Raw genomic sequence first — 16421 nt, 5'->3', positions numbered from 1 at the left:
ACTTTGAAATCGGAATTGAGGGGGACCCGCCTCCCCCCCAAAAACAATATCGAATTAAGCCAGAAGCAGAAGCAGCCGTGCATGAAATAGTAAAACAACTGGAAATTAGGGGGATTGTTCGTCGGTGCAGTTCATCCGCTAACTCTCCGTGTCTGCCGGTTCCTAAGCCAAACGGGAAATGGCGCCTTTGTATTGATTACCAACGCTTGAATCAGGTTTTGCCCAGGGCCACGGCAATTGTGGCAAATCCGTCTACTATCATGTCCCAGATCCCCACCAGTGCATGTTGGTTCACTGTTTTAGACATTAAGAATGGTTTCTGGTCGCTTAAAGTCAGACAGAAGGACCAATGGAAATTGGCCTTTACTGTGAATCAAATTCAGTACACCTGGGAGCGTATGCCCCAGGGCCTTCACAATAGTCCAGCCATTTTCCACAGAGCTGTATCTGATGTGTTAGGGCCACTGTGTAAGACGGGTAACGTCACCCATTACGTCGATGACATCTTGATAGCGACAGGGGAATCACGTGATGATCACCTGCAGCTAGTAGACACAGTGGTGCAGACCCTGGGCAAGGCAGGATTTAAATTGAATAAAGAGAAAGCACAAATCGCACAAAGAGAGGTCCATTACTTAGGTTATACGCTTACACAGAGTTACCGAGCATTAACCGAAGATAGGCGGAAATGTATTGCGGGGCTACCCCGACCCCATACTTTGAATTCGTTACAGAGAGTGCTAGGGACAGCTAACTATCTTCGGGATTTCATCCCCGACTTTGCTGGTATTACTGCTCCCCTGTACGATCTATTAAAAGGCAAAACCAAGCCTACTGATGTTCTTGATTGGACGGAGGAACACGAAGCGGCGTTTACAGATTTAAAGCTTTGTTTATGTTCGGCGCCGGCTTTAGGTTTACCCAACCCTCAAAAACCGTTCCACATTCAGGTTGACGCGCATGAAAATACGCTTAGTGGTGTGTTAGCTCAGGAGCACGGGGGGGTATTGCGTCCCATCGCGTACTACAGCCGGAAAAAATCCCCAGTTGAGCAGGGATTTGACCCATGCACACAGCACGTTCTCGCGGTGCATTGGATGTTGACAACCACAGAGCCGCTAGTGGGTTTCCAACCTGTTGTTGTGCACACAATGCATACGCCAGTTCGAATGTTGTTGCAGGGTCAAATCAAAGGTGTATCGTCTCATAGGTTAGCACGGTGGCTTACTGACATCCAGGCTCGGGAACTAACAACAGAAAACAACAGAATCCTGCCCCATCTCCTTGGGGATGTGGAAGGCCAGCCGCACACCTGTGAACCAAAGCCTGAAACACAAAGCCCAGTCAGGGATTGTGAGGTTCCGGGCCAGACCCGAGCATACATTGATGGCTCGAGGTTCTGGAAGGAGGGCAAGTTTTATACAGGATGTGCAGTCTGGGTCCCTGAAAGGGACTCAGGAAAAGGCCAACAACTGCTGTTTAAATTACCGCCTGGAATATCTGCACAGGAAGCGGAACTTATCGCGTTGTTAGAAGCCATTACGGCTCACCCTGAACCGTTGTGTGTATATACTGATAGCCGCTATGCGTTCGGGGTTGTGCATGATTTTATGGCTCAATGGCAACTGCGAAAGTTCCTTACAGCTGCCGGGGCTCCGGTAAAACATTTTAAGACCATCGCTGCAATATGGGACGCCATACAGGCTCATGAAGCTACCCTTTCTGTTGTCAAAGTGCGAGCACACATCACTAAAAAACCCGGATGTGCATGAGCAACATAACACCAGGGCGATCATTTAGCCAAGCTAGCTGCTACATGCGGTAAGGACAGGCAGCAGGATACCCATCGGGCCTGCTGTCTGCGCAGTTCAGGTCACTCCCATCGACCTGAAACAGTATCAAGAAGAACTGTGGGGTGAGGGGGTGAGCTTGTGTTGTATTTAAAACAGGACCCGCTGGTTACAATCGCGGAGGGCATAATTTTGCGAGAAAGGGAAGTACGTTGTTCCCGATATACTGCGAAGGCCGGTGTTGAAATTATATCATGAATATGCGCATGTGTCAGCTGAAAAAACCTTGCAGTTAATTAGACGCCATTTTTGGTGGCCGCATATGTTAGCTGATGTCAGCAGTGGTGCAGCTCTTGCATAGTGTGTGCCTCTGTGAACCAAGGCAGACCAGGCCGCACAAACCTGCGTCGGCCTGATCCACCTAGGGGGGGCCCTGGAATCCCTTCAGTTAGATTTCATTGGTCCACTTCCCAGTGCGAGAGGGGGTATCGCTATTGTCTTGTGATTATTGACAAATTTTCAAAATGGGTTGAGGCGATACCCACACGCAATAACACCGCAAATACAGTGGCACAGGTGCTAGCGAAAACCCAAATCATCCCGCTCTGGGGAGCACCAATGCAAATTGAATCTGATCAAGGACCCATTTCACTGGGGCCCGATAACCCAACAGGTCTGTAAAATACTCCATATTAAGCAAAATATCATGTGCCCTATAGGCCTCAGAGTTCAGGGATGGTTGAACGAGTCCAATCGCACCATCAAGGAAGGGATTGCCAAACAAATAGCGCAACACCAGAATAAAAAGGACCGAGGCGTTGCCCACTGTTCTGACCATTCTGCGTGCTACCCCTTCAGGGCTACAGGTCTTAGTCCATATGAACTGATGACAGGGCGACTCATGAGGCTACCAATTGATCCAGAGGTTTCTCCCGCCGATCTGGGGCCTCTGGTACTGGTGAAACAACAGAGGGTATTGGAGCAGCTAAGAGAGCGGCTCAACGTGCTTTATGCGCAGGCTGCGCTGAAACAGCAGCAGGCTGACCTGCGTAATGATGCACAATTCAACCCCACCTCTGAAATTAAATTTACAGAAGGTGACATGGTTATGGTGCGTGTTTTTGTGAAACAAGACGCTTTTGCTCCTCGGTGGCATGGGCCCTATGAAGTGAAGGCTGTCTGCCACAGCTGCATAGCCGTAGCCATCCGAGGAAAGCTAAGGTGGTACCACATGAACCAGTGTAAATTGTTCAGAGGGGTTGGGGGGGATACCTAACTGTATTTCTCTGCCGAGGTTTCTTCCTAAGTGTGTCTGCTGTCCAGGGTGCCTGCGTCAACTACCATTGGAGGGGCCGGGAGGAAGAAAAACCTTATGAGAACTCCCCCTCTCACCATGGGCTGGCTGTTAAGAATGGTTTTCTATATGTCCTGTCTATCCCTCACCAATGGTAGACAGGATTCCCCGCTAGAATCACCAACACCCCCTACACTTCACCCGACGATCCTACAACCTCCACAATTTAACCCTAGAGCTAATGTATTCCAAACCATGTTTGATTACACACGTTCCTTGTTATTTCCCAATCAAAGTGTTTGTGTGCCACATTCAGTGAGCGTCGGTACTGGTATTCCCTGGGTGGCACACCCAATTTCACAATGCGATACATGTGCACTTTTGAAACTCAATGTCAAAAGTTCTGTAAGTGTATCCCCCTGTCATAATTTAACTCTTCCTTCTCTCACTCAGTGTTGTATACCAGGTTTAACTTGTGATCAAGTTCATTTACCTTCTTTTAATTTATCCGACATCCTTGTCCCAACCATGTTTACATGGTGCTTAGAACAAAACGGAGCATCCTCACCAATGGGGGTGATTCCCACAACAAATTGCCAAAATATTTACACCATAAACGGAAACAAACTGTACCATAGCTCTGGACCCCATCGACATCTTATGACCCGGCAATATTCTACACCCCTTTCCTCTCATGACTCCCCCGACGACTGTGTCAATGAAGACAATGGTTGGGTACTATTACTTGAATTAAATAAATTCTGCCGCATTCCAGCTCCACCAGGAACACATTGGTTATGTGGTACAACTGTGTGGCCTGAGTTGCCGGCTCAATTCACCGGAACTTGTTCCTTAGTATATATGTACCCCGCCATGCGTCCAGCTCATAGGCCCAGTCAATCCCCCATCTCACTCCTTTCCATGGGGAGTAAAAATGATAATCCCCGTTGCATCCATGATTTTACCTGCACACAAACATTTTGGTCACGAGCCCTAGGAGCTCTTATACCTAATTATGGAGTAATACAGGCCCTGGACCAGGTACGCATGCTATCCCATTATGTAGAACAGTTGGCCAATGACACGGCTATGGCACTGGGAAATGTTTCTTTGGCATTGTCGTCGCATAGGCTAATGATTCTGCAAAATCGGGTAGCATTAGATTATATCCTTTCCTCCCAAGGAGGCACCTGCACAATTATCGGTCCTGAATGCTGTTCCGACGTGGTGAATCCAAAGGACAATTTAAAACAGCTGATTGAGGATATGGATCACCTACGTAAACAGATTTCAGGAATGCATGACCAAGATGACACCTCATGGGTAGGGGGGTTTTTAGGTCCCTTCTGGAAAAATATTTTAGAAGTATGTGAAATTTTTTTAATATGTATGATATCTCTGTTAATATTGATAACAATGTTCACATTTCTTTTAAAATATATCTGTTACAAACTTAGGGATGCTACAACCTCCGAATACTCTGTGTCTTATATGCCTTAAACTATGCTTTTTGCGTTTTCCTTTATTTTTTCCTCTCCATTCTCATTGTAATTATTCTCCATTCCTAGATTACCATATCGGATACGGGTTTTTCTACAATGATTTTTAAATGACACCTGTATGATGTAACAGTTGAAACACCTGTCAGCAGATGTGATGCATGGTAGCGCACAGGATAACATCTCTGTATGGCTATAATCACTGCTTGATATGATTTAATCCCTAATTACATAGGCAGATTTGCCAATCAAAATTCCACCAGTATAGTGAACGCAAAGCCTAATATATTACAGGCTTTTCAATGGTCATTAACTAAATTTCCCATATTCAGACAATATTTAACCCCTCTCATTACTCAACATGGGTAAAAATCAGGTGGCCACTGGTTTCTAACCCCCACTAATAACTATGTCAAGGTCATCAAAGCAATTTGGGCGGAAACGCTGGCGTTTCTCTCCATCTGCAATCCATTTTCCAAATTGAACCCATACTATCAAGCGTGATTTAGCCTACAAAATATATGCTACAGAATTGTTTACTGATATGAAAAAAAAAAAAAAAAAAAAAAAAAAAAAAAAAGTATAATAATAATAATTGTCATCATTTTAATAACCTTCCACACCAAATGCAATAAGTTTGTCTCCTTTCTTTTTAATTTCCCCAAATCCAGTTTATCCAAAATTACAAAGGATATTACCATGAGAAGGACCAAACCTCATATTTACCACATAATGCAGTTGTCATGAAACTCCCAAATACCTCAGCCATATATGCAATATCTCACAAACCTTTCTCCCCATAATCCCACCAAATGTGTTAAGGTTCAACCTCTGCACAGCCCCGTGGATATCAACCTTAAGTACAGCTTCTCCAAGACTTTGCTTCGATAGATTCAATCGAGAGGACACCTCCTGGTACAAAGTTCCTACGTCACTGTCAGCTGTCTTGTGAGTTTTCCTGTGCTTAAGAAACAGGGGGCCCCGACTGATGGAATGGACTTCGTGCAACAGGGCATCTGGAGCGCAAAAGTTCCCATCTTCACTGCAACATCTGATCCGCTCCCTACCATACACACCTCAAACCCCACACCCCTTGAGATCAGCCTTCCCAGTTATTCTCACCATCAGCCCCATGACCCTGGACCTCCGGCACTAACCATTTGGGGAAGTGTCCATGACCCCTTGGGAGGACGTTCTGAAGTGTCCCCCATTGGGCCAGAGGGGGGAGCTGTAAGAGGGAAGTCAAACTGGGACCCAGAAAAGGTTGACATTTGACCGAGCCAGCATGCTGGGACGCAGCGTGTAATTCAAAGGACCCGAGAGCCTGGTGGTGAAACAATCAGTCACTCGGATTTCCTCTGAATGGGCAGGCCATTTGGTTCCCTGGAATGTTACCACCTGGACACAACCAAGATAAGGGGAACTAGTCTCCTTGTCTGTGGTTGTGGGTGTGGGTGTTTTGGGGTCGTAAAGGGTGAAACGACCGGCACCTGGTGGGGGCCACTGCACGGGACAGTACCACAGTGCCCTCATTTGGGCCCCTCGGACATTACACTTTGTATTTCTTTTCTGGATCTGGACTATAAACCATCTATAAACCATCTGTATATCTTATTTACAAATCCCGGAAAACCTTATAAACCATGCACATGTTTTCATTGTATCATTGTATTATGCATTATGTAATAATAACATTGATTGCATGTACCATGGTTAACAAAAGGGTATTTTCATGACAACTGCACCATAATATTACATCCACTTGGCATGTTTGGTATGTACATGTTCTCAATAATTTAAGCCATTGAATGAAATATGTTTCATACCAAATATAATTTGACAAAACATAGTTTCAGCAACTCAGGGAAAAACTAACACAATGGAATGTCCTCTCTGGTAATCATCTCCTTTTCCCGATTTCCCCACTGATTGTTTTAACAGCAGCCCCAAATGGTGGGGGCCGAAATTCGAGATTTATGATTCGGCCAGGTTAATTTATGGTAAAGCCGCCTAGATCAAACGCGGGATTTGGCCTAAAAGGAAGGGAGACAATCCTGTCGAGGAAGATCGCAATCGACTTCCCGCACTGCGCATACTCGATGTTCTGTGTGTAGCTAAACAGGCTGGTAAGAACTCTTTTACTCTGTATTTCTGTTTTTAACCTTTATAATTGATTTTGGAAATTGAAGATAATAACCTACCTGCCTGTTCAATAAATTCTTATTTTTAACTTGCGTGGTCTTCATGACTCTAATCCATTTTATCTTCTTTTCAGCCGAAATTCCGTTTAAATACTCAGGGGGGCAGTTCGGACGGGGGCCTCCTGATCAGGGGTCTAGTACAGTAAAACGTCTTTAGTGGGGTCTTCAAGTTAGATAGGTGACCACGATCTGCCTGTTAAGGGATTGGTGGTATTGGTTCTGGTGTTTTGGCTTAAGAGAACCCATGGGCGTAATACGCCGGTTCTTGTCAAATTCGCCTGAAGGAGCCCGATAGATACGCACCGTCCTGGGCTCATAACTGTCGATGACCTATCCATGTAAGCCAGGCATGGAAGGCATGTATTATGGTGGTCAGCCTCCTACCCTCTGGATTCCTCGCCGAACTGAGATTTAACAATAATGCTAAAGCCCGGGAGCATATATTGAGGAATGATGGCACAAGATAGAGTCGAGTGTAACCACTCCCAAGTTCCACGTATAGTTAAACCCTAATTTTAAATTTTTCATATAAAATGGAGTCAGATTTAACACGAGAGTAAAACATAATAACCGTTACGCTTCCTTGCTGTGGTCAGGGATATATCTGGTATGTTGTTCCGCACATATGTGAATATTCTGATGCTCACATTGGAATATTTACAGTCCGGCGACAGATCGGATATATCTCTGATGACAGCATAGCCCCGTTTCCAAACGGAGAGTAACCAGAATGCTACTGATCCGTCTCAGGCCAGTTTTAAGCGGGATATGAAGCAACTCCTTCATATCTAACCCGTGGCAACGGAACCAGTGCATTCTTAATTCTAATTGTGCCCTGTTCTTGCGAACAGATGAAAACTAACTAACATCTCCGTTTTGACTCACACCAGCAAAAGGAAAACACGCGGTGCCTTCCCCTCCAGCTACAAACCCTCATTGGTCTAGCTGTGAGGTGTTTACACATATATATACACACACACACACACATATATATATACACACACACACACACACACACATCCCACCCCCCCACACATACAGACTCACACGCATACACATATACACTTGCACAGACACACACACACTTTCACCCCACCACCACACAAGCTGACACATGCACACACATACACACACACCTCGCCCTCCAGTAACTCGTGAAATATACCCAATCTAATTCCAAAATCGGAAGCCAAATATTTTTTTTTCCCCGCCGCTGATGAGAAACTGCTGGGTTCGGAAGGAGAGGGCCGAGGGTGTAAATTTCCCCAGAATAAATACGGAGGGTTTTCTTTTTTTTTTAATTCCGCCATAATTCCACCGCTGTCTCAGCGCTTGCCAACGCCTCGCAGTTTCAAAAGGGACGCGCACACCGGACGCAGCGTGAGCTGCATCGTGGGATAGCCCCGAATTCTAAGCGCACGGTTGCCGTTGGACGCAGTAAGATCTGTCTGACGGTTTATTTGCTGGATGCTCTCGTCAGCGTGACATGCAGACGATGCCCACATCTCCTCTAAAGGACGCTGGTGGATCTTCTCCTTTCTGCAGGGGCGCTGGAAGCAGCATCGCTCTTCCCCACCGAGCGCAAGGCAAACGTGCGAAACAAAGGAAACCGTCAGCAATTAATGCGCAGAGAGCGGAGGCTGTGAATCCTTAATGGTTAACAGTGTTATCATAATCAGCCTGGACGGGTCACATCGACTCAGACGTCTTTCAGAAGATCAATGTGTTGGCTGCACGCGTCCTCCTAGCTAGTTAGGGGACCGGTGTTGTGCCTACAGAATGTATCACACACACACACACACACACACATACACACGTACACGCACATACATGCTCATACACACACACACACACACACACACATACATACACACGTACACGCACATACATGCTCATACACACACATATGCACACACACACACATACACACACATGCTCACACACACGCACACGCACATACACACGTACACGCACATACATGCTCATACACACACATATGCACACACACACATACACACACACGCTCACACACACGCACACGCACATACATGCTCACACATTTGCACACATGTAAATGTACACACACACACACACACACACGCTACCACACAGTTCACTACCCATTGGCAGGAGTTATGATGCTATTTCTAATCACCTCGGTGGAAGATAATTTTGCATTAAAGCTAAACCAGCGAGCAGCCAAGGAGCTTTTTAGCAGGTGTCCCTAAAATCATTGAATCCTGAGCACCCTCATAAAAATCTTTCAGTTTTTAAACAATATAATGAGGTTTTTTTTTTATCGGAACGTAGAACCCCATCGTGATTTTTTCAGTTAATAAAATAAAAAACAATTAAAAAGTAATTGCATTCTACTCCATATTATAAAACCTTCCTGCGGTTGAAACCTTCCTACCTGTGAAATGAGACTCACACACACACACACACACACACATGCACACACACACGCAAAAACACACACGCACATGCACACATAAACACAAACACATACAGACACACACGTGCACTCAAACACACACACAGACACAACCCCCGACCCCCCACACACATACACACACAGACACATGCACACACACAGATGCACACACGCACACACAAACACACACACTCCCGCGTATGTGACAGAGTAACAGGGCTGAGAGACGCAGGGACAGCTGTGGCGATAAGGGGGGGGCGAGAGGCACATGTTCTGATTGGCTGGTGGTGGCGGGCGTTCTGATTGGCTGGCGGTGGCGGGCGTTCCGATTGGCTGGCGGTCCGTGGGACCACGCTGCTCATTACATCTGGAACACGGTTGCCATCTATAATACATGACCTCAACTGTCTGGCCCATCACCCGAGGAGCCGGGTACACCACCACACCATCGACCCACGCAAAAAACACACACTCCATTCAGCAGGACTCTGCAGGAGCGCACTGCACAGCACAGTGCTGTTCAGCACCACAGGATTCAGACACAATAGCAGAACGCTCATTCAACTCCAACAGGGTTCACGTAAGTCCAACAGGGCTCAAATGCACTCTACGGGAGTGAAAATGCACTCTGTCAGATATATATCATATTCGCTGTGCACTACGCAATGATGTAATGGCTGCTGCATACGCACGGACACGCAGTACTGGACTGTAGTGTGTCACACACTTTGGAAAGGCGTAGCAGGTCTAACACACACACAAACAGACATACTGCGCTGCAATTAACGTGCACACACACACACACACACGCCGTGCACCGTCAAATATATTGCGCACAGTGTTAAATCAACGCTGACAGAGTTGCCTTTAGAGAGTGAAACTGTAGCGTGCTGTATTGCAGATGGCGTATATTGCTCAGTGTATCGCACGGGCACAGATGCACTGCACCGTGTCACAAACGCAGACATAAACAAACGCCAGCGTTAGAGTCCGTGGCCCCAGGGGGAATAGCGCACTGTGGCTTTAAAAGTGGCAACAAAAAAAAGCCCAAAAACAAGAGCAATGCATCATCTGTTCCTCCTCCCGTCAAAGAGGCACAAGCTGTGCCTCCCCTGCGGTCCGGCGCTCCACAGAACCGGGCCGGGCCTGACCGAGGATCGCCGCGCTCCCCACACCGTCCAATCTCGCTCCGAACGCCCGGCTTAATCGCACGGGGTCTTATTTTATCACAGGACGGATTTCATGCGGCAGGCGGAGTGTGGGGTATAATGGGGCAGAAGCGTGGCGGGCGGAGTGTGGGGTATAATGGGGCAGAAGCGTGGCGGGCGGAGTGTGGGGTATAATGGGGCAGAAGCGTAGCGGTGGTGCTACTTCTGCAGTATGATTTTCACAAGGACAGGCCTTAGAGCCCCTGGGGTTAATTAACTGCGTGTGAGAACCAGACCAGGACGAGGACCCGCGTCAGCGCTGTAGCTATAGCCAGGGTGGCGTGTTCTGGGGACGAAACCAGGGTTAGAAACACACAGTTCACACTGGAAAAATCAGTCAGCGACTTAACCCTTTGTAAGATCACAAATGTGTGGTCAGAATGTTGAATGTTCTTGTCTGAACATTCTAATGCTGATGTAACAATCGCTGCTGGTGAGTGAAAGCAGCGGAGTTCTAGAACACCGACTTGGAATTTTGAAAAAAAAAAAAAAAAATTCTGAAAAAACCTACTCAGCAAAGGGTTAAATGGCCTTCTTAGATCAGCTTCGAGATTTCTCATAGGTTGAAGACTAGCAGAAGCACCTTGGAGCGGGGGGGGGGGGGGAGGGGAGGGGGGGAGGCGGGGGGGGGGGGGGGTATGTGAGGCGGTGGGGTCTGTCAGCAGTAGCAGAAACACATTCTGCTGGACAGGAATGCTGTTCGGTGGTTGTCAGGGAAAATGTCTCCCAGGTACCGGCATTGATCTGACATGCTGGGTGCATCTTGTTATGGACCAGGCTACTGAGGCTGGCAGCTTTTCAGCCAGAGAACTTGAACCCGATCCAAAAAAATCCCCACAAATCAGAGCTGTTGCTATTTTTTTTCCCCCCACAGGATGTGAATCACAAACTCTTTCTCCCCCAATCTACCTTCCCTAACTCTTCTCTCTCCACACACACACTTTCCCTCCTCCCTCCCTCCATCCCTCTTTCTCCCCTCGCATTCTCTTTCTCTCTCATTCTCTCTCTCTCCATCTCACTTCCTTTTTCGCGCCCGTGTCGTTTTCGGCAGACATTTCACCTGATCCCCCCGCACGTTGGCGGAGGCCCGATACAGCCTGGGCCACAAATCATCGCCCCGCCGAATCTGACCCCGCCCGCCGGCCCGCCCGTTGGCCCGCCGTCCTGGTACAGTCACTCATTTCAGTAGAACCCGGGATGGGGGACGGGGGGACATTTCCTACATCCACCTTACAACAAAAAAAAAAAGACGGGGGAGGAGGAGGGGGAGGGTGGGGGGAGGGACAGGGGGGAGGGACAGGGGGAAGGGGGGAGAAAGGAGGAGTGGGGGGAGGGGGAGGGGGGCGGTGAGAGGTCTCTGCGGCACCAGTCGAGGGAGTACCTGAGAGTCATTCCCGAAATCTGCACTGCAGCAGCGGAGAGAGAAAAGCGCCCGCCTCAGCAGCAGCGGGCACGCCGGCGGGACAGGACCGGGACGCCGGGACGTCCCGCCGGTCAAGTCCACAACCCGCAAACATCGTTCCATCCGCAATCGTTTTATATTCCTGACTGACACGGCGATCGTTTTAAGCCCTGGCACAGGGTAGGATTTTTGGGGGGGGGGATTGGTTCTGTCACAATGTAGAGGGCTTTGGCTTTACACAAAACCCGATGCATCAGTCCCGTCTTTATGACATCAGTCCCGTCTTTATGACATCAGTCCCGTCTTTATGACATCAGTCCCGTCTTTATGACATCAGTCCCGTCTTTACGACATCAGTCCCGTCTTTACGACAGCCGTAATCCTGTTAAGAATCGGTCTGAAGACCAGAGGAAAACAAATCCCGCGTGAGATTTCTGGATACGAGGTCCTGCACTGGAATCGACACGCCCAAACAGTCAGAAACAAAGTAAGCCTCGCTAAATATCGATATTCCTGAGCAGTCTTGAGACAAAAAAAAAAAAAAACTATGCTTCCAAGTAGTGCTCAACTCTAATGTTTATGAGAACATTCAAATAACAAGTAAAGAGTTTTCTAAATGGAAGCACCTGCCCTCCACTGGCTTAATGACAGCTCCAAGACTAAGTGCTCTCTCTCTGAAGTGTATTAAATGGGGGTGTAATGGATTTCTGAGTGCAGACCTGAATGCCATGACGCGGGAGAGCGGGGGGAAATTAGCACTGAGGTCAGCGTTATCGGAAAGGCCTGAGTGACGCGCGGAGCCCGGGCGCGGATAACTGGCCGTGATGCGCTGGACTTCCTCTCAGCCGTCCCACTTAACCGTTTAAACACACGCGATTGGAACGCTCCTGACTGAACGCTCTCATTCTGATGTAACAATCGGCTCCAGAGATTTGAAACAATGGAGTTCTAGAACACTGGAATTTTGAGGGACAAAAATAAATAAATAAATAAATAAATAAATGAAACAATAACATTCCAAAAGAAACAAAGCTCCATTTAGAGAAAAGAAAAAGTACACAGTCGTGGTTTAATGGGTCTGCCGGGTCTTGCAACTACTTGGGCTGCGGGTTCAAATCCCAAGACGTGTTGCTTCTGCTGTTCCACCTGGGCAAGCTGCCCGAACTAAATTACTTTTAAAATGTGCTGCGTATATCTGCAGCATTCGTGCAATGCAATGCAAAAGCACATTGCTGATCTTCCCAAAACTGAGATTCCATATCAGACTAGCAAACAAGCGGAGAAACTCAGCGTGGTGCATTGTGGGTAATCATGCCTGTGTCACCTCAGTGGTGATCTTTATTACCAGAGCAAGAAAGAGTTACAGTGCATGTTGATGGAGGCACAACACACCCAAAACATTCTTACAACGTTGCTGAAACATCGTCTTCCTACAAACGCACAGCAAATCTTTGATGACATTATAAAACATAGCAGCTATCCTCAGCACCCAGTCAGTTGGCGGAGAACTGTGTGTGTGTGTGTGTGTGTGTGCGCATGTGTGCGCGTGTGTGTGCGTGTGTGCGCATGTGTGTGTGTGCGTGTGTGAGTGTGTGTGTGTGTGCTTGTGTGTGCCTGTGTGTGTGCGCCTGTGTGTGTGTGTGTGTGTGTGCGTGTGTGTGTGCGTGTGTGTGCGTGTGTGTGTGTGTGTGTGTGTGTGCCTGTGTGTGTGCGAGTGCTGGAGTACATAACAAAATGGGGTCCTGAGCCGGGCTGAAAAGACAGATTCGATATTAAACCAGAGTCCTTTAAATTCAAGTTACACACCGAAGGTGTCGTGGTGCATTATTACATTTGATTCATTTTCGAATTTCCAGTTTAAGGGCCGCTTAAATCATTAAAGCGACCTCGGGTTAGGGGAAAACGCTGCGCGGGACAGACCGCCCGACCCCGGCCCTGAGCCAGCAGGTTTGTTTTTCGCCGGCGTGCAGATTACAGTGTGTGTAAAACCCCCTGACTCGCCCACCTCCCCCCCAGCCGACAAACTTGTTGAGGTGTGCAGTGCTCCAACGGGCCTGGAGACAGACCGCGGCTTTAAATCAAAATTAAATAAACTCCTCCAGGGATCCGAGAGACCGAGAACATGGCCGAAAAAGAAGCGGTGCATGCTGGGAAAACACATTTATTTGATTGAGTGGGTGGGGGGGGGGGATTGGAGGGGGGGGGGAAGCAATGGAACGGTTCCACCAGGGTACTGATGGGAGTTGTAGTCACCACGCACGGGAGCCAAAAGCACTATAAATTCGAAGAGCAACAGAGAACAGACGTCAGAAAATTGGACCGAGCCGGAGAGAGGGGGAGCGGAGGGGTGGGGTTTCCACACCCGCGCGGGAGCCGAAGAGCCGCCATTTTCTCCACGGCCGCCCCGCAGCCCCGAGCTCACACAGCGAGCGCTAACCGCCACCACAGAGAGAGAGAGAGGGAGAGAGAGACGCGCAGCATTGTAATTAGAGGGATGGAGGAAGATTACTTTCCATCCAGTGCGTTTATGTTTTCTTTAACCCTCTCCGCAAATGACCCTCTTAACATATTCCGAGAGTAAGTGCCTGCCTGCACTGCGGGGAAATGTTCCGTTACACAAACACGTCCGTGTGTGTGTGTGTGCGCGTGCGTGTGTGAGGGAGAGTGTGTGTGTGCGCGTGTGTGAGAGGGAGAGAGAGAGAGAGAGGGAGAGAACAGACATAATGGACCATTTTCTATCCACTTTTTGTTATCCATGACGGCCTTTGTTAAACTCTTCAAAATTCATAAAGGAAAGTATCTTTCCATCTCTGTGGAGACCGGCTGACCCTGTGCAATTAGCCGCATATGATCCCTGGCATATTTCTCTAATACAGAGCTACTGCGCTGGAACGTCTATCCCGCGTTCATTAGGATTCACATTTAAGGCCGGGAGCCAGACCAAACAAGAGGCATTCATTGGTCGTAAAATTTTGCACCCAACCCACAATGAAACCATGGATTTCCTACCATGCCTTGAACCTGAGCAGAACCACTGATAACCAGACCCGAAACAGACCTGACCAGTTTTGAAATGAGTTTGAATCTCAGACGAGAAACTGCTCGGATCCCAGGACGGGTCCCCGATCTTCAGGTTTTGGGGGGCGGGATCCTGGGAATTCGTCTCCGCAGTAACGTTCGCCTTCCTGATGGGCCAGGTATGATGGTCCAGGTATGGTTTTAGACAGTCCTCCTGGTGAAAAGAGGTTTCTGCTGATAATGGTGCTGCTGGGCCCTTAGAGGAGAGCCCTCTCTGGAGTCTGAATATGAAATACAGGGTATGCAGAGTTGAGACAGGGACAACTGGTGTTAAAAAAAACCCATAAAACAGCTCCTGACTATGGTCATTCTGACGCCTTTGCAGAGACGGGGGGAGGTTTAAAGCAAGAAAAAAAATATGCAGGAAAACAACACTTCCTGCCAGATGGCACAGCTGATCCTTACAAGAAACTAACCCGTTTATTTTCAAAATACGACAGCTACTATTGTACAGCCACTTCTAAATTTGTCAAAAAATGTTGAATGTTACAAAAGTGAATATGATGGGTTTGCGTGGCAAAAAGCTAAACTTTCACATTTCACAGACCGCTCTTCCACTGTGTGAACACGCTCTGAGGTTTAGTATAAACTTCCAGAACACCCCCTACTGGGCAATATCTGGTTGAAGCAAGGAAATTTAGAAGTGTCATGACAAATCTAAGGGAAAATATCTGCAACAGACTCCAAGTGTCTATGGGAGCAAAAAAATAACACACAGGGAAGGAGAGGAAAGTCCGAAGAACTAAAGTAGAGATACTTGTGTCAGGGGCGCGAAACAACGTTTCGTAATCCAAGGACATCCTTTCAGACCAGGTGGAAAAAAAGAAAAAAAAAAAAAAAACCACAGCCAGGAAAAAGAGGACCATCGTGGTTCTGACACTTAATAGATTCAAACCTGCGCCGATGATAATTACAATGATCTACGGTATAGATTTACACCCATCGCTGCGAGCGAGGGGCCAGGCACGCTGTGATTTACATGACAAAAATAACCTTTAGAGAGGAGCACCCTCTTTTAATTTTTCATGCCGTTCACTGACACTGTAACGGGATTACAGTATGACGAAGATATACTATGCAACGTGCAGCACATAGGGTGCATTTCAATCATCACTGTGGCATGAAATTAACAGGACAAATGATTGACTTCATCAATATAAAATAACTCCCAGAGGGCCATGATTATCTGTCTTTTTTTATGTCTGACAAAATAAACAAACTGTCATCCTTGACGACCGAGCGGAGAAGCTGTCAGCACACCATCTACTCTAGCCCACGACACAGATTAGGGTTTTGGGATCTGATGAACTGCTTGTGCGTGTGTGTCTGCGCATGTGTGAGTGTGTGTGTGTGTGTGTGTGTGTGGGGGGCGGGGAGGGGGGTTGGGTCTATCCCTTTATGTTCACATTATTTGAGAACAGCGACAAATCAGTTGCTGCTATCTCGCTTTCACTGTCGCCGGTGTCTGAACTTGGGCTGCTCATTGGAAGGAAGCATCACGTAGTCATGACGATC

This window comes from Anguilla rostrata, chromosome 5 (assembly GCF_018555375.3).
Source record: "Anguilla rostrata isolate EN2019 chromosome 5, ASM1855537v3, whole genome shotgun sequence".
NCBI classification, from domain to species: Eukaryota; Metazoa; Chordata; class Actinopteri; order Anguilliformes; family Anguillidae; genus Anguilla; species Anguilla rostrata.
The sequence above is the reverse complement of the archived record's forward strand: the minus strand, read 5'-3'. Positions refer to the sequence as shown.